This window comes from Panthera leo, chromosome B4, assembly GCF_018350215.1.
Source record: "Panthera leo isolate Ple1 chromosome B4, P.leo_Ple1_pat1.1, whole genome shotgun sequence".
Classification (NCBI taxonomy): domain Eukaryota; kingdom Metazoa; phylum Chordata; class Mammalia; order Carnivora; family Felidae; genus Panthera; species Panthera leo.
Window position 1 is genome coordinate 93,790,402 of NC_056685.1, and position 26,030 is coordinate 93,816,431.

At 37.1% G+C, this 26,030-nt stretch overlaps 1 protein-coding gene across 4 annotated transcripts in view; it reads left to right on the forward strand.

The window, feature by feature from the left end:
• The window catches only part of FRS2 (fibroblast growth factor receptor substrate 2), a 111,081-nt gene that overhangs the window by 17,098 nt on the left and 67,953 nt on the right, over positions 1 to 26,030 (forward strand). Inside the window, exon 1 of one of the 4 annotated variants that reach the window (XM_042947148.1) lies at positions 13,230 to 13,500. The exons of 2 other annotated variants lie outside the window; for them this stretch is intronic. The gene's annotated coding sequence lies outside the window, so the exon portion shown is untranslated. Of the gene's footprint in view, positions 1 to 13,229; positions 13,501 to 15,271; positions 15,456 to 26,030 lie in introns of those variants that run through there. One more of the 4 variants, XM_042947147.1, reaches the window with a different exon arrangement.

Genomic DNA, 26,030 nt, shown 5'->3' on the forward strand with positions numbered 1-26,030 from the left:
TTCCTTAATGAATTTGAAGTTCTTAATTTTTAACAAAAGGGCAATATGTGTACAGATCCAAAATTTAAAGGTACAAAAGGGTTTATTGTAAAAAGAAAGTCTCCTACCTCCCTGTCTACCAGGTTCCTTCCCCTGAGGCAATTGCTGTTTGTAGCAAGTTTCCTACATTTACAACCATATTCACTCTTTATTAGCTGCATAATATCCATTGTATTGAATATACTATAAATTCCCTTTTTGGTGGACATTAAGCTTGTTTTCTATCTTTTAATTAAAAAAACTTTTTAAAATTTATTTTTGAGATAAAGACAGAGCACTAGTGGGGGAGGGGCAGAGAGAGAGGGAGACACAGAATCTGAAGCAGGCTTCAAGCTCTGAGCTGTCAGCACAGCTGGGTGGGGCCCAAACCCCTGAACCATGAGATCATGACCTAAGCCGAAGCCAGATGCTTCACCAACTGAGCCACCCAGGCGCCCCTGTAATTTTTTTTTTTTTTTAAGAGTTTATTTATTTATTTTGAGAGAGAGAGAGAGAGAGCATGCAAGCAGGAGGGGGAGAGAAAGAGTGAGAGAGAATGAATTCCAAACAGGCTCCACACTGTCAGTGCAGAGCCCCATGGGGGGCTCAAACTCATGAACCTTGAGATCATGACCTGAGCTGAAATCAAGAGTAGGATGCTTAACCAACTGAGCCACCCATCTTTTCTTTTATAAATAATGTGGTAGTTGAGTATTGTATGCATATTTCACTCCTTTGCAAATATATCCGTACTTTAAGTTTTAGACGTGGAATTTCTTTGCCAGTACTATGTGTGTGTGTGTGTATGCATTATATATATGCATATATGCATTACACTTTTTTTTTTTTTCAACGTTTTTTATTTATTTTTGGGACAGAGAGAGACAGAGCATGAACGGGGGAGGGGCAGAGAGAGAGGGAGACACAGAATCGGAAACAGGCTCCAGGCTCCGGGCCATCAGCCCAGAGCCTGACGCGGGGCTCGAACTCACGGACCGCGAGATTGTGACCTGGCTGAAGTCGGACGCTTAACCGACTGCGCCACCCAGGCGCCCCAACATTACACTTTTTTTAAATGTTGGGGCGCCTTGGTGGCTCAGTTGGTTAAGTGTTCCATCTTGGCTTTGGCTCAAGTCATGATCTCGTGGTTTCATGAGTTCAAGCCTTGAGTTGGGCCCTACACTGGCAGCATGGAGCTTGCTTGGGATTCTCTCTCTCCCTCTCTGTCCTCTCCCACTCGTGCTGTCTCTGTCTCTCTCAAAGTAGATAAACTTAAAAAATGTTTTTTGTAAAAAAAAGTTATTTTTAAATGGTTATTTATCTTCAGAGAAAAGGCGGGGAGGGACAGAGAGAGAGAGAGAAGAGAAAGGCTCCGTGCTGTCGGCATGGCTCCATTTCAGGAACTGTGAGATTATGACCTGCAGTGAAATCAAGAGTTGGACACCCAGCTAACTGAGCCACCCACGTGTCCCCAAGATTTTTGATAAATACTGCAAAATTGTTCTTGGTGTATTCCTTTCTGAAGTTATAATATTAGTTTTATAAGGCAATGTTTGTAGAAGTATGATCACTGATTGGTTATATGCTATTTATAACTAGATTTATTTTCCTTATTTTTATTAATTGGGTGATTGCAAACTGATTTCTCGCATTGCACAAACTACTGACGACATTCACTTGTTTACTTTGCCAAAATGTATTGTTTTAATTACTAGCAGTCTTTGTAATTTTACTCTTTTAACGTAGGTAGCCTCTATCTTGTAAATGAATTGTCTAAAAAGGGTTTTGGCTAGGGGATGGGTGAGTTAAAAAAAAAAAAAAGGAATTTGGAATTGGAAGCCTATTTTTCCAATAAGTCGCATAAAAATGGTGTTTCGCTTACTAGGTCAAGCCATACAAAAATGATAACCTATTATATCGCAATATATTTGAAACACTTCAATAATACTGGTGGAAATTCATTCATTCTGCTGCATCCCTATCTTAATGGAGCTATGTTGTGATTACCATTACTTGGAACTGGAGAGTTAGGGTGATACCTTAAGAGCAGAATGCCTGGAGGGGGTAGTGAATGAGTTGGAGGTAAAAGAGGGAGATACTACAGTAGAATGAACTTCAAGTTGGTAGCAGCAACAAATGGAAAGTCCTTTCATTTGTTGCTACCTGGCTGTGCTGGGACCTGGTGAGGGAGGGAGCTGGGAAGAGGAAAAGATAGGATTTTCCTTCCTTTTCCTTCTTAGTAACTTTCCTTTTACTAGTACCATTCAGGAGGTCCTGATACCTGGAATTCAGGTAAGTTGAGATGAATTGAGACTTGATGGAGGTGATGGAGGGGGATGAAGAGTGAAAATGTCTGTAATTGTCAGAAGGTTTATAGAGTCTGAGAATAGGAAAGTGGAATAGAAAAGATTTCTAGTGATAAGACAAAGAACCATCTGTAAAGCATTTATAGTTTTTGTTTTTTTTTAAATCTTTTATATTTTTTTGGAGGCAAGTGAGTGGGCAATGTTGAAGGCATTTTAAGCATTGTTCTGGGGGAGAGGACAGTCAGTGACATCTTGGTTATGTGTGGATTTCTTTAAGGGTACTCCAACCATTCTTCCCTGAAGAGAAAGTGTACACAAAGGCTCTGACTTAAAGAGAGTGTTCTATTATATCCCAGTTGGTTTAAAGGTATCTGGGCTGGTCTAACTTGAAGTGTAGCAATAATTCTCTTTCTATTTGGTTCCATGGTGGAGCAAAACAGTTGACTATACAGCCGTTGTCCTTCAGACATGTCTAAATTTCTCAGTCTATTTATGAGCATCAACAAACACTTTGTGCATACTTCTGCCATGGGTTGAATACGTCTATTTTCCTTTAATTTAGCTTAAAACTAGTAATGGAATTCCTGAGGTTTTGAGAGGAATAGTGTTGGCAAGCTTAGTTTTGAAACTAAAGGCAAATTAAGATACCAAGCAAAACAGGAGACTATTACTTTAGAAAGGGATCTTAAAACTCTGCTGACATTTGCAAACCCAGTGTCTTATATTTATATAAGCTTTAGATAGGAACTGCTATTTTTCTAAAATTGTTGGTTTAAAAATAATTGTTACATTTGTGCATTTTAAAACTTGCTTCTAACACACTTTGGGTATGCTGGAGCTCAGCCTTTTTAGCAAAGTACTCAGACATTCGGGCATCAGCCCTTTTGGTCTTACTCTGTCTCAGACCATTTAGGATAATTAAGATGGATTGTGGATGTTAGGAATTTGATAAGCTTCCATTAAAATCTAATGTGGTTTAAAAAAACTGCTTAAAGTCGCCTTTGAATATGTTTAAATATGCTACCATCATATGAATTATGAAATTTAGCCGAGTATTGCTAAAAGGACAAATGATGGCACTTGTCATTTTGATGTTTGTTCTTTAAGTGTACCATTTCATTGCCTTTGGAAGATATTAGCTGCATGTACTCTGAAGGATTATACTAATTAAAAATAGGCCTTTCCCTGATTAAATCTATTTAATTCTAAGTTTTGTGTGCATGCAATTAATATTCATTTGTGGCCTTAGCATTTATACAAATTTTACCCATCATCCCATGAGATTTTTTTGAGTGCCTATTCCATGAAACGTATCTGTATATTTTGTTTTGTTAGGTATTTCTTACTATTTTTAAATTCCTGCAGTACAAGAATTACGTTTTCTTATATTCTTTGGTAGTTCCCCCAATGCAGTGCAATGAATGCCTTGTTGTGGGTAGATACTTAGAACTTATTTGCCTATTTGTCCATTTAACAGATATTTACCCAAAGTTTACTTTGTTCTAGAGGCTGAGGATGCAAAGTTAAGGACTCTGCCTTTAAAGTCTCTAAGTTGCTTAGACTTTGATAGGAGATTGAGAAAACAAATCAATTACGGTACCATGTGTCTTTCATAACTTTGGAATTATCTTTGAGAGTGCCAGAGCTCTGCTTCTGATAGAGGTTTTTGTACTCTCTCTCTGAAGAATGGAAGCTAACATTTTTAGGTGTCTAACAGGTTCTGTGTCAGTTTATCCTCCTAAATCCTTTGGCATAAACCTGATGTCCATTTTAAACATGAGGAAACTGTCTTAGAGAGGTTATATAATTTGCTGAAGGTCACTTAGCTAATAAGTTGTAGAGTTGGGATTCTAACAGGGTTCTTTCATTTACACCAAGGTTTCTTTTTTTTTTTTTTAATTTTTTTTTAATGTTTATTTATTTTTGAGACAGAGAGAGACAGAGCATGAACGGGGGAGGGGCAGAGAGAGAGGGAGACACAGAATCGGAAGCAGGCTCCAGGCTCTGAGCCATCAGCCCAGAGCCCGACGCGGGGCTCGAACTCACGGACCGCGAGATCATGACCTGAGCTGAAGTCGGACGCTTAACCAACTGAGCCACCCAGGCACCCCTACACCAAGATTTCTTAACTCTAGCACTATTGACATTTGGGGCAGTAGTTTTTTGTTGTGAAGGATTGTCCTGTGCATTAAGGATGTTCAGCAGTATCCCTGGCTCTACCTGGGCCACTACTAGGGTAGAACAAGGAGGCAGGCACCTAAGGCACAAAATTTAAGGAGTCAATCAATCTCAGGATTTTCAAAGTTCTTACCTGGCATTTAATTCTTACATCTGAGAAAGTTCTCCCACGCTTTGGCTTCTAGGTTTTGATTTAATATTCTCTGGAAATGATATAAGAACTGAATCCCCTAGGCATTTAGATGTTCCTTGGGAGTTGGAGAACAGTATGAGCAGGAGCTTTTTGCAACTTTATCTCTCAGCCCAGAAGGCATGCTGTTGGGCAAAAGGGACTAATAAGAAAAGTGCTAAGTAAATACCTTCTAAATATTCCAGAGTTTAGAACCGTTAGGTGATATGTTACAGAACAAAGATACCAGTTGCTTCAAACTAATGGAGACTTAGAGCAAAACCTATACATTGAATATATTCAGCTTAATTTATTTTGTGCCTGGTGACCTAGCATTTTCCTGCTAGTATTGATTTTATAACATTAGAAATTCCATTAATTATTTTCTCATATCTCTCCTTCAGTATAAGTATATCCTCGTTGTATGGATAAATCCATTAATACCTTTTGACTGGACTGTAGTTTGCATGCTGAACTCAATCTGTATTGTTGGCGTAGTTCTCGAAAATGGAGTCGTTCAAAAATTGAGTATATAATAAAACCTTGAATTTTAGGGATATTGAGAAAATGGTGCCTGCAGAATTATGAATAGCGTGCCAGATTTGGGGTCTTAAATAGTTTCAACTTACATTTAACTTTCTGATAAAGCATTAATATTTGACTTGTGATAATACCCTTCTTCTCTTTTATATTGATAGGACTGGGGTTAGATTATAGTAATCCCTGAAAAGCTACTAGAGTAGGTAACTCTTGTTATAGGCAATAGAGAGCCATTAAAAATTGTTGAACAGAAGAGTAATTTAGTAAACGTAACTTTTCAGGAGTATTATTCTCACAACCATATGTATGATGTATTGGGCAGCAGCCTTCACAAAGGTCAGGTTAGAGGCCGGGCAAGAGGACATAATGAGAGTCTGAACTAGGATGCTTGAATAGGAATGGGTAAATAAGTCTGGATGAGAACATTTTTTGGAATGTATTTTTTTCTTGATCATAAAAATATAGTAAATGTATAAATACAGAAAAATAAGAAGAAGGTGTTACTTACTTTTATTTCTATCATTTAGAAATACAACCGCTTTTAATATTCTCAGGCATCCCTTTTTAGTTCTGTCTCATCTTACATCCTCCTGTGTGCCTCTCCACACCAAATTTTGGAGAAAGAGCCCAGAAGGCCAGATTCTCTTCTCATAGGTTATGAAGTTTTTAAAGAACTGACTTTCTAAGATGACATGATTTTATTTCATATGCAGCAGGAACCCAACAGGTGTTTGTGGAATGAAGTGGCAACTGCTGGAATTCAGTGAATAGACAAAGTTAATGCCTAGGTTTTGAGATTGTATGACTAATGGTAAAGGGGAATTTGGCTAGCTTTTGATGGTGAAGTTGGAAGTGGTATTGGTAGTGATAGAGTGATCCAGAAGAGAATGGGTTTTATTTGGAGGTATTGAATTAGATGTGCTGGTACAATATCTTAAGTTGAAATCTGGAGCTTAGCTGAGTATTTGAGGTGATCACAGTGAGAAAATGTAGAGAAAGAATTGAGTTTAGAAATAGCCACATTTCTGGTCAGAACAGTGTTTCTGACACATCAGTTTTTTGAGGACCACTTGAAAATACAGTTATTTCCTTACTTGTTCTTTAAATGACTCTCTTACTTAAGTACATTTATTTTAAAGGGAAACCTTACATTGGTAGTAAAAATGGCAAATGAATATCACTTGCTTTAAGTAATTAGCAATGCAAAAATGAAAGTGATGATGCCAAAATTGATGGTATTAAATTTTAGCTAGATATTGTTGCCTGTTAAATCCTCTGAGTTTAAGTCTACTCAGTGTAAAAAAAAACCCAAATGAAATGAAAAAACAGTAAGACTTTGTAATTAGACGGCCCGAGGGTTTGACAAGCTAATAACTTTCTCATGAAGTGATTCATTATTATATATGTGCCACGTACTGTGGTATATATCCCATGCTTTGGGAAACGCTGAGGTGTGGCACAGGAAGAGGAATCTGCTGTGGAAATACAGGCAGCTAGTGGTCAGACAAATGAGAACCAGGAGAGAGCGATGATGTCCTGTAAGTCTTTGAGAGTTTCAAAAAGGTATGTGTGATGCTGTCGAAAAATCAAGGAAAGGTTTTTGATAACTTACATATCAAGATGCGGTGTTGTCTGTTTAATGCACACCAAGAAGTTTCTGCATTCTGATGATTCTCATATATCTGGATTCAGCCACTTCTCATTGGCAAACACGTAGAGTTTGATAAAATACTTTCTTGGTGTGCTAGCAAGTTATATCTGGGGTATAAATAGTAAACGAACATGTGGAGAAGATACAAGACAATCGTTAGGAAAATCCATTCCTGGCTTTGAAATGAGTAACTGTTAGAACATTACTTTGGTCGCGTTCTTATTCTTGGGACAGAGATTTTTAGCAGACTAGTTACGTCTGTAGTAATGATTCAGTAAATGAAATCTGTAGGCCCAGATATAAACATGAATTAGGCTGCCATATATACACACAAATACATGACACATATACATGTATACACGTGCGTGCTTATAATTACTGTTCCTCTAGAGAAGAATTCCCCTTCCCCCTTTTTAGATCCTATTTTGAGAAAATTTGATTGTATATCTTCATAGGGATAGGGAAAATTTTGTAAAATAGTTCTTATGTAGAGTTTTTGTCTCTGAGTCATATTCCAGGGTATGAACCAACACTGGTCATGGATATGAAGTTCTTTTTACTTTTGGGGGGTCAGTGAAACTAGTGTATTAACTCTTCACTTTTATTTTTGTTATCCTTAAAATGAAAGTTTGTCCCTGAACTCTGAACATATTTTAGAAGTTCTTTGAATTTATAATAATAAAATCATTCTGTGAATTACCTATGATAGTACTTTGTTCTCTGCATTATAAAATTTATTTTAAAGAATATCTAAGTAGACCATGTGCTTTCCATACTTAATTTCAAGCCGAATTTGGTGGTTCTGATTTAAGATTAACCATTTTAAATTAAAAAAAAGGCTTATTTAGGAATTTCAGTACTTAAGAAAACTCATTAAATTAATACATGTGATGATACAGCCTCAGTCCCTTGCCCTCTTTTAAGGAATGAGATGAAATAGTAGACAAAACACATAGCAGTAGTTGCCAGGCCACAAAACCCTGTAACATACCTGAAGTATAGTACCGCATCACCTAACCACCAGTGTAACAGTGATTCTGTGGGGCAAAAAGACACTCATGACTCCCAAGCAGCCAACCAAGAAATCATTTTTTGGAATGTACTGTGTTTAAGTTGGGAACTGCTGTAGAAGTAATTGGTTCTGGCAGAAAAGAAATGTGTTAAAAGAGAACCGGGTATCTCTTTTGCCATTATATGCTCTTTGAAAGTGCCAGAGTCTGTAGTCTGTATCTAGTGGAAGCGTAATTACTAAGATACTTCTTTTGTATTGTATGAGGGCTTTTAAACTTATTTTAAATTTATTTTGAGCAGCATTCGATTGATTACAACAAAGAAACCAGATGGAAATGTGATTCACTCTGTAGAAATATACTGCTTACCTGGAGATTTTTCTGGCTCTGAGTTTCTTCAAGCCTATCAGGATTCTTCAACTTTGGCTCTCCAGAGTGTGGGGTAGTTGTGTCAGAAGAGGCAAGGATTTGAATTGGCCCCATCAACTGAAAGTAAATTCCTCAGCAGTTTTATGTTGGGATTTCATGATCACATTGTTTACTAAAATGCCATTCTATTATTGTTGATATATTTACCAGGCTACAAACATTCTTTAATAGATTATATCGGTTTAGGCGTCTATGAAAGCATATGGGAAACAACTATGTATAAACATATATCCTTTGTATCAAAGGGAAATTATTTGTTAAGATGGACTTTGCTGGGTGCTCTGTATCCAGTTGGTAATGTAGTTATTTCAGTTTCTTCTTCTAAGAAACCCCATGTAACAATTTACTGTCAATTTGGGTTGTGGACTATTCATTCAGGAAATACTTACTGCCTGCCTATGTGCCAGGCGTTTTTTAAGGTACTGGGTACATACCAGAGAATAAGACATACCCCTGTTCTGATGGAGCTTTCATTCCAGTGAATAAAACAAACAGCAAACAAATTGATATAAATAGTCTGGTACTGATAAATATGAAGGAAATGAAAAGCAGGGCAGTTTCCAGTTTCCAAGCATGTTCGGCATTATGGTGACCCTCTTTAGATTTCAGGCAAATTTATGTTCTGTCAGGTCTTCCTGCTGTGGTGCTGCTATTGGTAAAAGGAAACCTGCTGCAGTAGCAGCCTATACCCTTTTCCTCCCAGGAGCCCCTATATTAGTTTTCTATTGCTGTGTAACAAATTACCACAAACTCTGCTTAAAACAACACTCATTTATTAACTCACGGTTCTGTATGTCAGGAGTCTGGGTACAGTGTGGCTGGATTGTCTACTGAGGGTATCACAAAGCTGAAATCAGGTTGTCGTCTGGGCTGAGTTCTTGTCTGGAGGATCTTCCAAAGCTCAGATTGTTGGCAGAACTCATTTCTTCGCAGTTGGGGGACTGAGATCCCATTTCCTTGCTGGTTGTTAAGTAGGAGCCACACTTAGCTCATAGATACTGCCGTTACATTCTTTGCCACATGGCCCTTTCCATCTTCAAAGCCAGCTATGGAGAATATCCCTCATGTCTAGTCTGTCTCACCCTCCAATCTCCCTGGCTTCTCTGTCTTATTTCTACACCTAGTTTTAAAGGACTTCTGTGGCTAGCTCAGGCCTACCTGGATAATCACTTTTTCTTAAAGTCAGCTTTTTAAAAGTTAACCTAATCATGGGACTGAAATCCCATCATATACACAGTCCCATGGATTATGCAGGGTATATATGCTGGGAAGCAGAAATCTTGGATCTTACAATTCTGCTTGCTACAGACAGTCCCCATTGCATGGCTGCCAGTAAGTGTTGCCGTTGCCTCTACTGTGTGTAAAGAGGAGCATCAACGGCCTTCCTCAGTACATTTATTAGATATCATGAGCCTCTGTAGTGATGGTAATGGATTTCCATTTGGGTTCCTAAGAGGAGTTTGGGCAGAAGTAATTAGTAGGAAGTGGCCAAAGTGGTGGAGCAGTGTTTCTCCATTTTCCTCTTGAGTGCTAGGAATGAGATAGGGAATGGTGGTTCAGGGGAGGAAGCAGAGTGAAAGGATAGGTTCTCAATTCCTCCTTCACCCCCGGGGCTCAGAATTTAGCTATTTTATAGAAATAAGATCGCCAAGGGTTTTTTGCCTCCCCCCCGCCATGAAAATAGTATTAAAAGTTTTTACTAATTTTTTAAGATACAGAGCTTCTAAAGGAATTTAAAGCATAGATCTGGGGAACTGAAATGAGAGTTTATTTAGGAGACTGAAATGAGAGTTTATTTAGGAAGACTAATGAAACAAAGTGTAATTTATAGAGGAAAATACCCTGTCTACTATATTAACAATGGCATCCCATTACAAAATACATTTTTTTCAGGTAGAAAAGTTCTTATAATGTAAAAATGTCTTTTTTGGTTTAATGCATATTATTATAACTTTAAAAACACACACATGAAACTTTCCCTTCATCATCAGAGTAGAATCACAGAGTCTGATGTGAGTAAATGGACAACCAGTTCTAATTCCATGCTTCCTAAGTTGTGCATCTGGTTGTAGAAATCTTCCAACTCTTAACACATTTCCACTTTCCATTCCTAAAAGGTACTGGATGTCGTATGGTACCTGATATTACCAGTAAGGAAATGGGAGCAAAGGAAGTATCAACCTTCCTTTGCAGGAGACAGTTTTTGGCTTATGTATTGGGAGTATATTTCTGTGGGAACATTTGTCTGCTTTTTCAGTGGTGGGAAAGTAGAATTCACTGTGTAGCTAACCTTGGAAAACTAATTTCCATGAAATGAGAGATACATATAATATGAATTAATCTGTTTAACAGTAGGGTTTAGTGATAAGTGCTAAGATTGTATTCTGAGACTAGGGGAAAATTCAGATCCATTGAATCAGTGAACAGTATATCCCATAAGTTTTTATTTATATTTTAAAATATACAGGTGGTCTTAGTTACACATAAACAAGAATACCACTTAAAAGACTTGTAGTGGAGCATGAAAGTTTTATTAGACATGGAACCGTGTTTCTGCCAGTAACTTGACATTTTGAGGACAGATAGCATCCCATTTCCAATTTGAGATTGGGTAAAAAAATATCCTAGGGCTGAGAATAGGCATAGTAAATTGTACCAACAAAAACCTTTTGTGTATTTGTAGTGGAGGAAAACTCTTAATTGAATATGCACAGAAAAATGTGATATATGTTCTTTTAGGCTTTAGATGGGACCTCGTATTTTCTGATGATTACTCTGTATTGTTAATTTTCAGTGCAGATTCCAAAAAATGTTTCTGCACGAGTTCCTCGATTTTTGTTTTTGTTGTTGTTTCTTTGTTATTTTCATCTTTGGTTAATAAGAACACTCCTACCCGTTCTGTTTCATTAAGTTTTCTTTTCTCTTCGTATATTCTTCAATTAATCTTTTTATACTACTTTAACCTAAAATTTTTTCCTAATGTTAGTAAAGTTGTCTTCAGATGTCTTTTATTTTCACCCTAACACTGTTTGAGTTGGCTTTTAAGACATGCTTATTTTGTATAAATTTCTCCTCATGGAGAAGAGTCACATCTAGCATTAACACTTCTGGGAATTGTTTCAAATTTAGTTTATTGTCTTAATGTTAATAAGACTTCCAGAAGTTTGGTTTGTGGTTCTGTGTTCCAAAGAATATATTTGATTTTGTTGATTTAATTGGGTTGTATAACATTTGGTTTGATCTCAGGTCCTTCGTAAAGTTACAGTTAACTTTTAGTCCTCTTTCTAGTTTATACAATATTTTAGAATGGTACTACAAATATAATTGTGCTTATAAATTTGGGAAGTGCTGATATGTGTTCTTTAGGGGAAATTATTTTAACAAGGTATAATACTATTAAGAACTATTAAATATATTTAATGAGACTAATGTTAATACTATACGCATCTATTAGATAAAACTTTGTGGTGGCAGCAATTAAAAATTGTATAATTTAATTTTTAGTAAGATATGGAAGTTTATGTAGACTTTTTTAGAATTATCAGTGAAATGTTCCTAAAATTAAATGGTTTCTAACTGTATCCATTAGGAGGGTATATTTTGTTGGTCAGATATTCAACTAGTCTAACACATGATCATTGAAACAGACTAATAATTTAATACATGTTCATGTCCATGTTCTGTGTGTTTGTGTATGTGCATGACACATGAACTGATATATTTTCAGAAAACTAAAAATAATAAATTCCTGGAAGACCAGTGCTTTAGTAATTGTTATTATTATTGACTTTGTGAATATGATTGACTAAACAATGATCTCAGTTTCTGGTTTGTTCTTGATACCCACTATTATTTCCTTACTGATAGGTTCAGAGAATAAAATGTTAAACGTTAATCTAAGACAGATGTACGCAGAAAGATGTGTGCTAAAAATCAGACAATATATCCAGAAGTAAGTGGAAGTAATCCATCCACAGCTACATAGCTGCTTAGTGGAGTGAGTAAGCATGGATTTGAGAGTCAGATTACCTGAATTTGAATCCTGACTCCACCCCTTAGCTGAGTAACTTGGCTAAGTAATTTAATACCTGTGTGTTTCAGTTTCTCCATCTGTAAAATGGGGATATTGGTACCTATGTCAAAAGGTTATTATGAAGATTAAATAAATTGTAAAGTGCTTAGAATAGTTAGTGATACATATAATAAACAGTATATAAATGTTGATTAAGTAAATATGATTTTAAATTACAGTTTACACAACAATTCATGCTTTTTTAAAGTCAGTTACCAGAATCACAGGATCCTCCCGTCTCTTGATATTGTAGCCTTCAAATGTTGACCAATTCCTGAAGCTTACTACTATCACCATCAGCTGCACCATATCTATTTCTATTTCTATGTTTCTATTTCTTTTACCTCTGCTGCTTCTGCTGCTTCTCCTTTTGCTTTATCATCATTGTCGTCGTCATCGTCGTCCTCGTCGTCATCATCATCATCAAAGACTCTGCTAAGTTCAAGTAGTTCCCAAGATGTGCTATTGGAGGCTAAACATGGCAAGTTGAAATACTAGAAGGAGGTCACTCAACTAAGATGTAGTAAAGTGGCAGATCTGGGATTAAGACTCTGGTCCTCTACTCCAGGTACATTGCTTTGTGTACTATGTCACAGCTACTTTAGAGGGCTGAAGGTTGTCCTTGGCTCTTCTTGTGCCTCCTTTCAAGACTTCTTTTCCCTGCTCCTCTCAGTCACACATAAACACACATAAAAATATTGAAAGGAAACTTAATTATACCCGTTGCTTTTTAAAAAGTTTATTTATTTTAAAGAGTAAGCATGAACAGGGGAGGGACAGAGAGAGGGGGAGACAGAGAATCCCAAGTATGCTCTGCCCAGTCAGTGCAGAGCCCAGTGTGGGGCTTGAACCCACAAACTGTGAGATCATGACCTGAGCCGACACCCAGTTGGACACTCAATCGACTGAGCCACCCAGACGCCCCACACCCTTTGTATACTAAGTAAATGAGATCAATTAATTCAGTGGTGGATTTCTGTGGATGGAGGAGGGAGCTTCTGGCTACTGCTCAGGGGTGTTTCAGGTGGCAGTGTAATGGGGAAGCATTGAGAATCTTCTGCTTTGGAGACTGGAGAAACAGAAGAAAGTAAGAGAGAACATAAGGGACCATGACTCCTGCTGGACCGGTGAGTGTTTTTCAGTTTGTGATGAATGTTAATCTAGTTTGGGATACACTAGTAAGAATGGATATCATTTATAGATGTGGGGAAGCTAATAAAATCATATTAGTTTAGAGAAGGGAAAAGTTTAGGTATAAAAAGTAATTTTATAATTTTTTAGAAAGCTTATAAGTCTGTGACTAATAACCATATGGCATAATAACTTATGCATTTCATGAATATTATTTTACAGTGTTTCATTTAGGTATAGTAAGTATTTTTCTTTTTAATTTTTCAAGTTTATTTATTTAGTAATCTCTACTCCCATATTAAACATTTTTCAAGTTTGTTTGTTTGTTTGTTTAGTAATCTCTACTCCCAGTGTGGGGGGACTCCGAGATTAAGAGTCACGTACTTTAATGACTGAGCCAGCCAGGTGCCCCTTCTTTGATTTTTAATCCCTATTTATGTAGTTGTCAGCTTACAACCCAAATAATTTAGATAAAACTGAAAAAATTCTGTATAGGAATTCCTTGATACCATAACTTTAGCTGTGAAATTTGCTGCCCGAGCATCATTCTCCCTTTCACTGACCATTAGAATGGCCCGCTGGTTAGAGGACACGTTAGAATGGTAGCATATCTCAGTTTACTGGAAAGACCATGGTTCGAGTCATGAAAGTTTCATGGTCTTAAGTGAGACCCATTTGGCTATTGTGTATTTTATCATACTTAATCAAAAATGGGTATTGTTTCTTTTTTATAGTGGCTATAGCATTAATACTTGGGTTGTTATAGGAGATTGAGGTTGATAATGAAGTCAGTTCTTTGTAAAATACTTACCATGTAAAGTTGTGTGTAGGATAATGGGTAGATGATAGGACTGGGAATCAGGAAATCTCAGTTGTCCTTGCATAGTTTTGTTGCTAAGCAAAATTTTGTTTGTCTCATTATGGAAGTGTGATTACAACACTCCTGTTCTTCCTCAAATAATGGAATGAGACTAATCAAAATAATATTTATTATCTTTATTGATATACAGGATATATGGTTGTTGGTTAAGTTTTACTTCATGGAAAGTTTTCCCCTGTATTTATTATTTCATTTATTTTCCTTTTTCTGAGTCAGTTCTCTTTCAGATCACTTTTTTGAAATTTTGCATGCATTTGCCTTCAGTATTTCATTATGAAAAAATTTAAGGATACAGCTCTTCAAATGCTGTTCTACTTCTTTGAGGCCCAGTTCCATGCCTGTTTCTATTTTCAAGGCAATTATTATCTTTCTCTAAATGTATTATTGTTTATGTTTTATAGTTTAATACTTAGCAGTTTCATTCTTTTATATTCATGAATTGTTTTCATGTCTTAGTTCTTGGCAGCCCCGCCACACACACTTCACACTTTTTCTGCATTTTGCTAAATTTCAGACTCCTTGAGTGCAGAGTCTTGTCTCCTGTGCATGTTGCTTTCATGTTCCCTGACATGTGGGCACTCAGTGATAAATACTTGAGGTTTTCTTTGGTTGCTGTATGTCCGACTCTATTTCTTGTTTCATTATACGGGGGTTCAGTGTAAATAATATAACATACAGCAGCCCCCCTCATCCGTAGGGAATATGTTCAAGGATGGTTGAAACCGCAGATAGTACCAAACCCTATATATATACTATGTTTTTTCCTATACACATACATACCTATGATAAAGTTTAATTTATGAAATAGACGTAGTAAGAGATTAACAACAATAACCAATAAAATAGAACAATTATAACAATATATTGTAATAAAAGTTATATGAATGTTGTCTCTCTCAAAATATCTTTACTGTACTCACCCTTCTTGCGATGATGTGAGATGATAAAATGAGTACGTGCTAAGATAAAGTGAAGTGCGTGACGTGGGCATTGTCATGTAGCATTGGTGCTGTCGACCTTCTGACACTGTGTCAGGAGGATCATCTGCTTCTGGACTGCAGTTGGCCACAGGTAACTGAAGCCATGGAAAAGGGGGCGGGGGGTTATTGTCTACGATTTTAAGGCTCTTAAGCCTTTCTAATAGTTGTTTATATTTGGAAATTTGTTATATAGTCAGGACATGAAATTGAGCTATATGTTGTAAATCAACATAGTCCATTAGTACTGGAAAGGGAAAGCAAGTCTCATTGTTTTTATCTTTATTTGAAAAGAACTTCATTAATTTTTTTAAAAAAATTTAATAGATTCTGATGTAGGTTTTCATAGTTTTAATCTTGTGCTTTGAAGCATTTTCTTTTTCTGGAATGAGGTTCTTGGTTTTGACTGTGCAGAAGAAATATGTTAATTAGATTATATTTAGTTGGTGAATTTGTGCCCACAAGAATGTGACTTTTAAAAAGTTGCAAGTTGCTACAGTTCTTGCAGATAAGATTGTTTCCTGTTTTCTTCTGCATAGTTAGTACTTTTTGTATGTTTTTCCATAAGGGTAGCCTTTCAGTTTGTCCGTTTGTATTGTTTGGCATTCAGACTTAAATGTAAATTCAACACTATCATTACTGGTGCTTACAAATGCTAGCCATTGAAAATGTCAAAATTTGGATTTGACCCAAGAGTTACAAATAATATAAGCTTTTGTATAAATATATCCAAATGTATGTTCTTAGGGGGAATGGAATAAATAAAACACTATGTTTATGGAGTAGTTTTAAACAGTTAGGCTTTAGAATTGCTACATGCCCAAAGTATTTCCCTGGTGAACTGCATACTGTATCAGTTCATGAATTGTGTTATAAGAAAGACACTTAGTACTGTGGACCTCAGTACTCCTGAAAATTCTAAGAATTAACAGAAGTCAACATAATACATAGTTTGAAAAAATGATGTATATTCATTTTAGGTCTTTTTAACATGACAAAATCTGCTTTACCTCTTTAAATTTTTATTTAAAAATTAAGGTGATAATTGGGGCTCCTGGATGGTTCAGTTGGTTGAGTCTGATACTTGATTTCAGCTCAGGTCATGATCTTGTGGTTTGTTAGATTGAGTCCTACGTTGGGCTCTGTGTGGACAGTGCGGAACCTGCTTGGGATTCTCTCTCTCTCTCTCTCTCTCTCTCTCTCTCTCTCTCTCAAAATTAATTAATTAATTAAAGTGATAATTGTATATGTAGTTGGAAAAGTTGAATAACATTTCAGTGCTTATAAACAAACAGCAGTTGCCCATCTGTCCTCTTTTTACCTCTAATTCCCAATCTTTAGAGGAACATAGTTTCAGTTCTTTTAGCTTTTTGTTCTGATATTTGCCTGTATTTTTTTTAAGTCGGTTCTGCTTTGTGTTGGCTTTTCATTTTAGTAGTAGTTCATTTTAACTTCCTTCTGAGAAAAATGAGGATTAGTCATTGTAATTAATCTACTACCTGCAAACACTTACGTAAACTTCGTTTTCTGTCCTGTTCCTATTATAGGATATCAGCTTTTTTGGGTAACTTCTTTATTTAGTATTTTAATTATTATGACTGTGCAAATATTTTTCACAGCTGCATTACAAAATTCACTATGATTGCATTTCCTTTATTGTCCAACTTACTGTTTTCTCAAGTAATTATCCAAGTTTAAAATTTTATGTACCTATTATTTTCCACTTGAAATTCTCTGACAGATCTAAGATGCTTTCAGCATGGCTGGATACATCAGGTAATCTTAGTTCCGTTTTCTTCTTGGAAACTGCCTTCTATATCCTGTATGGAATGCAGACTTTCACATAATTCTTCCTGTTTTGAGTAAGGAATTTTGTCTTGCTCTCAGTTGTGGCTTGTGTTCTTAAGATCAGGGTCTGTGCACCATCTTCCCCAGAGATGGATCTCTAGACTTTCTTCTTCAGACATGGGGAGAATATTGGTTTTTGGGAGGAAGGCACTGAAGTGAACTTCCAGTCTGTCATCTCTTGTTTCTAGCTTTCATGCTGCATTTTTGTCTTCATCATGCTTCCAGTGCCTGAATTTAGCTAGCATGCCTTCTTCCACCCCAGCCCCTAGCAACCATTCTATACTTTCTGTCTTTATCAGCTTGCTTCTTGATGGCTTCTTCCTCTCGGGTTTAGGCTTCAAGTTTCTTGGTCTTGTTAGGTTAGTTACCACGTTTCTCCTTTTCTAGCTTCCAGAATATTGTTGACTTCTCTCATTTGTTGTTGTATCTTTCATCACTGTTTTTCTTAATGGGTTTTATACTTTTTCTGACCTTTTAAGTGAGGTTTCAGGAAGGAGTCAAGGTCAGTCTTGCTTAACTACTTAACTTGCTTAACATTCCTCTCATTTTTAAAGTTTAGTTTAAAAAAAAAAAAAAAAAAGAGGAAGTAAGATACAGGTGTGCCAAACAAATGAAGGCAGTTTTATAGCTGTATTGGCTATAAAATTAGGATTGATAGATGTGCTCCTTCTTTATGTCTGGTTCCCAGTGTGTTGGCTAGGATTTGATTCCTCAAACCTATTCCATCATCCTCTCCCCTCTCCTTAGCAAACGCAAGATGGTCCACTGTGCTAAGATATATTCTGTGCTGTGCAACAGTTTTCATAGCGGTGAGAACCTGGCCTTTCTGTGGGGAGTGATTTGAGGAGGTAGACTGTTACCGAGAAATTTCTGTAAAAGTCTGTTATTCGAGGTGGAGTTGAGGTATTTCCTCCTCTGTGCAACTTTTCTGAGTGCCCTTGGCCGAATTAATTGCTCCTTCTGTGCCATAACATCTGTCAATAATTTTATTTTCTAGCTACATTAGATCAGTCTATACTAGATATCTACATTATATGATCTGCCTTCTTTCTTTTTTCGACCTAGTGTTCCACAAGGTTTGGAGAGCACTCCCACATTCTGACACAGTTTTTGGTCCATAATAGGTAATAAATATTTACTAAATGAGAAAGTAATCCATGTGGATTGATTGAACTTCCTGTTTTCTGCAAGCATATTGTCATCATGCCCTTTATCACCAGTGTCCACTGAAAGCTGTGCCAGTAACTGTTAAGTGCTTTTTGCTCGTTACAGGAGGTCCATTGTGGGTGGTGATTAGAGGTGTGGTGAGAATGCCTGGGTTCAAATAAATAAGCAAGTTTCCTAACCTCTCTGTGCTTCATTTGTTTTTTAACCTATAGAGATAATAATAATATCTACCATGTAATGTTGTGAGGATTAAGTTAATACTTAGTGCTAGATCAGTGCCTGGCACATTGTAGTGAATCTCTCTTTCATCTTTGTGGGGAGATTACCTACTATAATATCCTTAGAATCTGATGATAATAGATGATGATTTTTTGATAGAAAATCAAAGTAAAATGACAAATTTAGTACTATTAAGATATTTAGTTCTTTGAATTTTGTATATGAACATGTTTTGAAATGATCTTCATGGACAACAGTAGATTATGGCACTTAGATAATAATTTAAACTCAGAGAAATAGCATCCTCCATGTGTTACATACGTGTTAAAATTCTGTGTTCTTTGACTATAAGATACCCAAACTCTTTTCAAGCAGAAATGTATTAGCAGTGTCAATGTTCATGCGCTTTTCTTCCTAAGAAGAGTTTTATGCAACTCAGTGATGACTTTGACATTTGGCATGATTGTTGTCTTCTCATATCTCCTTTCCGAGACACTGTGTTAAGGGAAGAGAAACCTCCTTCATTTGGCATTTAGCAAACACGTGCTTGTGTACCTAAGTGTTGTGGATGCAAGGGAGAAGAAGGCATCATTGTTTTTCTCAAGGAGCCATCATCCCTTCATCATTTCAGTAATATTAAAATCAGATGTCCTAGCAGAATGTACTCACACTCTTTGACCCAGAATTCCATTTATAATACCGTAAAAATGGAATAAAAATGTGCACAGAAATTTATGTATAGGGTGTTCATTAAAAATAGTAATTATAAAAGCAATAAAAAAAGATCTGAATTATGGTACATCCATTATGTTTTCAGGCTTTCATTTTGAAACACGATATTACTTAAATAATTAAAATTGTATTAAAAAAAATCTCTTCTGGTTGACTTACGTGGCGGGGGGATGGATAGAAGGTTAGGTCAGTTGTTGAATTCCACAGTCCCTTAAGCAGAATGGTAAAGTGCTCAGGTCTGTGTTAGAGCCCAGTTCCACTACTTTCTGCATGTAAGACTCTGGCAGGTTAGTTGTTTAAAATTCTGTAAACTTCAGGCTTTTTTTCCTGTCTGTAAAATGGTCTTAATAGTAGTAGCATAAAGTTCGTTGTGAGGATTAAATGAAACACTCTAACCTGAAAAACAAACAAACACCAAAAAAACCCACTTCAGTAGATACTTGCAGCTCTTACTGTTTTTCCTTACTCTCATTCCCTCCTTAATGGTTTTTCTCTGTGATATTCCTCTAGTCCATCTAAACCAGGATTGGCAGGGTTTGGTTTGGTCTGACAACTCCCATTGCTCTGGAATAGCCATCTAGAGGTTTCTGAGACCTTTGCCAAGCACCATGGAGCTGTCACCTGTTACCGATATCAGCCAGTTTTGAAGGAGGGAAAGTAGCAGTACTGTATTTGTGCCTTGAGTTTGCCATATTTACTGTGAGCCTTCTTTGTCTCTCTCTTTTTAAATTTATTTTGTGTTTTAAGTTTATTTTTGAGAGAAAGAGATAGCACAAGTGGGGGAGGGGTGGAGAGAGAGGAAGAGAGAGAATTCCAAGCAGGCTCTGCACCGTCATCCCGGAGCTGATTTGGGACTTGGACCCACCAACCGTGAGATCATGACCTGAGCCGAAACCAAGAGTCAGATGCTTAACCGACTGAGCCACCCAGGTGTCCTTCTTTTTTTTTTTTTCGAAAGTTTATTCATTTAAAAAAAATTTTTTTTTAATGTTTTATTTATTTTAGAAAGAGAGAGCATGAGCAGGGGAGGGGCAGAGAGAGAGGGAGACACAGAATCCAAGGCAGGCCCCAGGCTCTGAGCTGTCAGCACAGAGCCTGATGATGGGCTCGAACTCACGAACCGCAAGATCATGACCTGAGCCAGAGTCAGATGCCCAACCGACTGAGCCACCCAGGTGCCCCAAAGTTTATTTATTTTTGAGAGAGAGAGAGAGAGAGTGTGTGTGTGTGTGCGTGCGTGTGTGTGCACAAGTTGGGGAGGGGCAGAGAGAGAGGGAGACATGCAATCCGAAGCAGGGTCCAGGCTCTAAGCTGTCAGTGCAGAGCCCAATGTGGCGCTGGAACTCACAAACCGCGAGATGATGACCTGAGCCAAAGTTGGACACTCAGCTGACTGAGCCACTCAGGTGTCCCTTCTTTGTTTTTTTATACACAGATGCTTTCCCTTTTCTCTTTTGGGTTTCAAGTATTTTTTGTTCTTGCACCTTATTTTGATAGGAGTTTGTTAGCTCTCATCTGCCTCCTTTTAAAATGTTTTGATTGATGAGGTGCCTGAGTGGGATCAGTCAGTTGAGCTTCTGACTTCAGCTCAGGTCATGATCTTGCAGTTCGTAGGTCAAGCCCTGCATCAGGCTCTGTGCTGATGGTGCTCGGAGCCTGGAGCCTGCTTCAGATTCCGTGTCTCCCTCTCTCTGCCCCTCCCCGACTTGCACTCTGTCTCTCAGAATAATAAATAAACATTAAAAAAAAGAAAAAATTAAATGTTTTGATTGTTGTTGTTTGATAACAGAAATTACTCATAATAGAGTACTATTCCAGAAATAGCCTTAGGCCCTCTTTAGTCCTGTTTCTTCTAGGCCTCTCATGAAACACAAATATGGCCAACTTGAAAGGCTAACTTGAACGTGCCTCATTTTATTTTTTGAATGTGCCTCATTTAAAGAAGAGGTTCTTCTTTTTTTTTTTTAAGTTTATTTGTTTTGAGAGAGAACCCATGCATGAGCATGTACATGTGGGAGGGGCAGAGAGAGAGAGAAAAGAGGGAGAGAGAGACTCCCAAGCAGGCTCCATGCTGTCAATGCAGAGCCTGGTGCAGGACTTGATCTCATCAGCTGTGAGCTCATGGATGACCTGAGCTGAAATCAAGAGTTGGATGCTTAATTGACCAAGCCCCAAGAAGAGTTAGGTTCTGTGTGAACTTTTTCTTCTTACTCCCTAAATAGAGATCTCCTACTATGTTTAGTATAAGGCAACCAAATGCAAAGGAGCGTTTCTGTAAAGGATTATGGTCTTCTTTTAGGATGGGTGGATTACAACCAGAAAAAATTTGTCGTTGTTGTTAAATGGCATACATTTAAATTTATGTTGTTTAGGTATAAGTTATGTTATGAGGTTATACAGTAAACTACAAGACCAGGGCTCTAACCACTGAGCTGTGGAGCCTACTCATTTTCAGTAAACTACAAATAATAAATTATAGCTGTTGATTAATGGAATCATAAGCAATGATTAATGATTAATTAATGATTAATGAAACATAGGCAAAAGTGATTTCACTTTATAAGAAATTGTGGAAGTTTTATAGAAATGAAGTTATGGACACTATAAAAAGCCTTTTTTGATGACCTTTTCTACATTGATAAGTCCAGGGTATTTATAAAGTATCATAAATTAAATTCTTATTTATATTAAAAAGAGTATTAGCAGTTAGATTTTGAAATCACTTGCCTTGGCTTTAATATTTTTTTGTTATTGTTAAATCCAGGAATTAATACCATATGGTGTTCAGCTAACTTTATTTTGACTCAATTTGAAGGACAAGCTGAAGATATTTTAATGACATCATTCAGCTAGAAATCAGAAGATAGGTTTTTTTGGCAAGTAGTTTAACTTTTATGGCCTCAACTACTTCTGTCCTTAACATAGCTCTAAGGCATGATTGTCATGAACGCTAAAAATCTATGGCCTTCATTCTTCCCCCACAGAGCTCTGCCAAAATTCAGGTTTTTTTCTTCCTAATTTTTAATATGTTAGGTATATAGTAGATACCAACATGCATTTCCAGATGCTTATTTGTTCTAAATTTTAATCCAAAAAGACTTTCAGGTTTTTTTTAAAGCTATGTTTGATTGTTTAGATTGTTTTTATAGTCATTAAAACATAGTTTCAACTCTATATGGTAACTGGCTCCTGAGATTCAAAACAAAACAAAACACATTTAGTCCCCTGGTTTTACCCTCCTCACAAACCTTGTATCACATTTATATCTGCTAGTCATAAAATTAACATATTTGAGCTTTAACATTTTAAACAGTGGAAAAAGCATTATTGAACTGTAAAATAGCCCTGCAGAGAAATCTAGCGGAAGAAGAAGAGTGTGTTTTACATATTGAAAAATCAGCCTGTGGGATTCAGGTACCTACTTGTGCTGCGCTGTTTTAACAGAGAATCAAATAATTTTGTTAAATGCAGATATTTTACCGAGTTATTTGTTCACACAAAAGAGAGGAATATTTAAGGCTTTAGATAATAATTTTTAAGATTTTGACTTTAAAATGACCCTTAGAAACAGAGGGAGTGCCTTGGTTGTAGAGCCTCAAGTGAGTAGTAGCTCCTACTGGGAAGAAAGCTGTTGAGAGTAGATACAGGATGGTTTTAGGCATGTTAGAATAATTTGTTATCTCAATGATAGTTACTCTTTGCATGTAGGCATTTTCTTGTGTCATTACTTATTATTGACTATTCCTTTGATATAAATCTAAAGCTGATTAGGTATTTCTCATTTTCTACATTAGGAAAATGGTTATCTAAAATTTATAAAAGTAATTGAGGTGCCTGGGTGGCTCGTTCGTTAAGCATATGACTCTTGATTTTGGCTCAGGACTTGATCTCACAACTGTGAGATCAAGTCCCACATTGGGCTCCACAATCTTGAGCCTGCTTAAGATTCTCTCTCCTTCCCTCTGCCCCTTCCCTGTGCATGTGCACATCTCTCTCTCTCTCTCAATTAAAAAAAAGGGAAAAAAAATTTTATAAAAATAAGATTTCTAAGACCTCACAGGGTAAATCAATTGGTTGAAAGTGAACACTACTTTTGTGTCTCTGGTGAGGTTTAAAGTAGTCTTTTTTCTCATGTGGAGGTGGGGCAAGTGAAAATGGATGTTACCCTTACCTGATTTGTCAGTAGGAATTCTTGGTGGCAGTAAAAACCAGTTCAAACATATCGGGTATTTTAAAAGGATACTGAGTGGAGCTCAGGGGCTCATCAAACTGTTGCTCCAGGGTTAGAGAACCAGTATTCAGGGCTAAGCAGCCAGAAACAATGCCCAAAATCACATTGCACAATGATTCCCATGAGGATGCTGGTAGCATCTAGAGACAGACTGACAGACGCCACAGCCTGCCCCAGTGGCTCGGCTAGCTCTGGATGACTTTAAGTGCTGCCACCTCTGCCCTGGACTTGACCTTGCTGCAGTTACTCCACTGTTAATGTGAGAGAGAGTTCATTCTGGTCTCTCTTTCTCCTGCTCGCTAGTTGCCTATTCATAGTCTGGGCTGGGCATGTGTGTTTGGCAGAGCTAATGTCCTATATGTATAGGACATGTGGGAAAATGTTTAACCTTTTGAAATCACAAATGGGGGGGGGGGAGGGAGTCTCAAATTTAAGATGAGGAAAACTATTTGACCTTCTGAGATCATAAGGTGGGAAAGTTCCCAAACTTAAGGGACAGTTCAGATGCTAGGCAGACAAAAAGAATGATAAACATCCACTGCGTCTGATGTTTTATATGTAACATGTGTTGAGCCCTTGCTGTGTGGCAGCCCCCATGCTAAGTGCCTTACAAGCACTACGCAGATCGTCCTCACAACGTTACATGTGAAGTAGGCCAAGAGAGATCATACGGTTAAGTCAGCTCAGAGCTGAGACCCCAACTCAGAGCCATGATCGCAAAGCCTGTGCTCATCCTCTTCATTAAATGGACTCTTTTTAGAAAATTTCTCCCCGATGTATTTAGCTCAAAATCCTGTGAATAAATCTGCTAGATTGACTCTACTCAGTTTATTAAAATCTATGTATGGTATATATATATATATATGTACTTAGGCATTTTAAAGGAAGTTGAAAATTTGTGGCTTTAATTATCTATTGTCAACTGACTGAATATTTTCTTTTTCTCATGTTGTGAATTGTAATTTCTCATTTTGTGATTTTGCCACAGCCTACACACTCTGATAAAGTGCTTTATTTCTGAATATCAGTGCTTGGAAGCTAATTACTGAGTGTGAGGGAGACAGATGGACAAGAAGGAGAGGAGACAAAGAGTGACCAAGACTGAGGCAGGAAGGGAGAAATCTCTCTCTCTCTCTCTCTCTCTCTCTCTCTCCCTCTCTCCTTCTCCCTCTCTCCTTCTCCCTCTCTCCTTCTCCCTCTCTCTCTCTCTCTGACACGCACACACACACACACACACACACACACACACACACCAGGGAGAGACAAATACATATGGAAGGAAGGGGAGGGGACACATATGTTATCCTGTAAGCAGCATTCTTTGTGTCCATGGTTATTTGTAATGGTAACTTGAAAAACAGTGGAACTCCCTCCTCTGTTTTAGGAAAATCATTGAGGCCTTTTTTTTTTTTTTTTTAAGTTGGAATCCGTGCACTCTCTAAACAGTAAGTTTTCAGCCTGTGTACCAGCCTGTGTACCAATTGACTTATGTACTTCTATTTTAGAGCTAAAAAAAATATGTGATATCTAGGAGTAATAAACAGGAGCTGTTATTTAACTTGGGATATATCCAACTTGGTTTGGGGGGAAGAATCATAAAGAGAAACTCCCATAGTTACTATGATGTCAGCGAAGCTAGAGTATTTCTTCATAAACCACAACTCTTGTTAATTATTCCTTTAGTACAAGTCTGTCTGTCCTGCAGATTTTTCTGTGCTACCAAAATAGAACTTTATAATAATGTTATTTTATTCACTTGTGCCTTTGGGACTAAATGGGCAGCTATAATTTTTGTGAAAGTGAGTAGATCAAGTGCCCTTCGACACACATACTCTTGTAGGCAGTCTAAATGTGGGTGAGGTGCTAGAGAAATACATGATGTAAGTTCAGTGTCCATGAAATTAAAAGTGATTTTTGTCCTCTTTGTGTATTATGTTTTTAATATTGAATATACTATGTTTTTTGTCCTTACCTCCATCTGATCTTTCCTAGGATATAAATTTTAATTTGAGAACTCTTATTTCTCTATGAATTTCTTGTTTTGGTCCAATGCTGGCTGTATACAAAGGATTTTTGTATAAATGCAGTTGATGTTTATTCTGCTATTCTGCTACTTTACTTTGAGATTTATGCCTCTTTTATTAATATTTTTAGTGGACCAGCAACCCTCAAATGGGCAGTAGTCCTTTTATTAAGATACCGGTTGAAAATGTGATGTTGGCATACAGGCAGTTTCTTATCTTTATGGACATTAGCTAATGGTGAGTTTAATTAGTCGTCTTTTAAGAAACATCATCCTGGGCCAGAAGAGCGATCCATGAAGCCCAGACTGTATTAAAGAGCTGCACCAAGGAAACAGGTTACTTACTACAATTCTGTCTTTCCTAAAGGACATGTAGGCCATTTCTAATTTCCCTTAACTTAATGTACTACACTCAGAATTCATGCATTCTTTTGAACTCTTCAGCATGG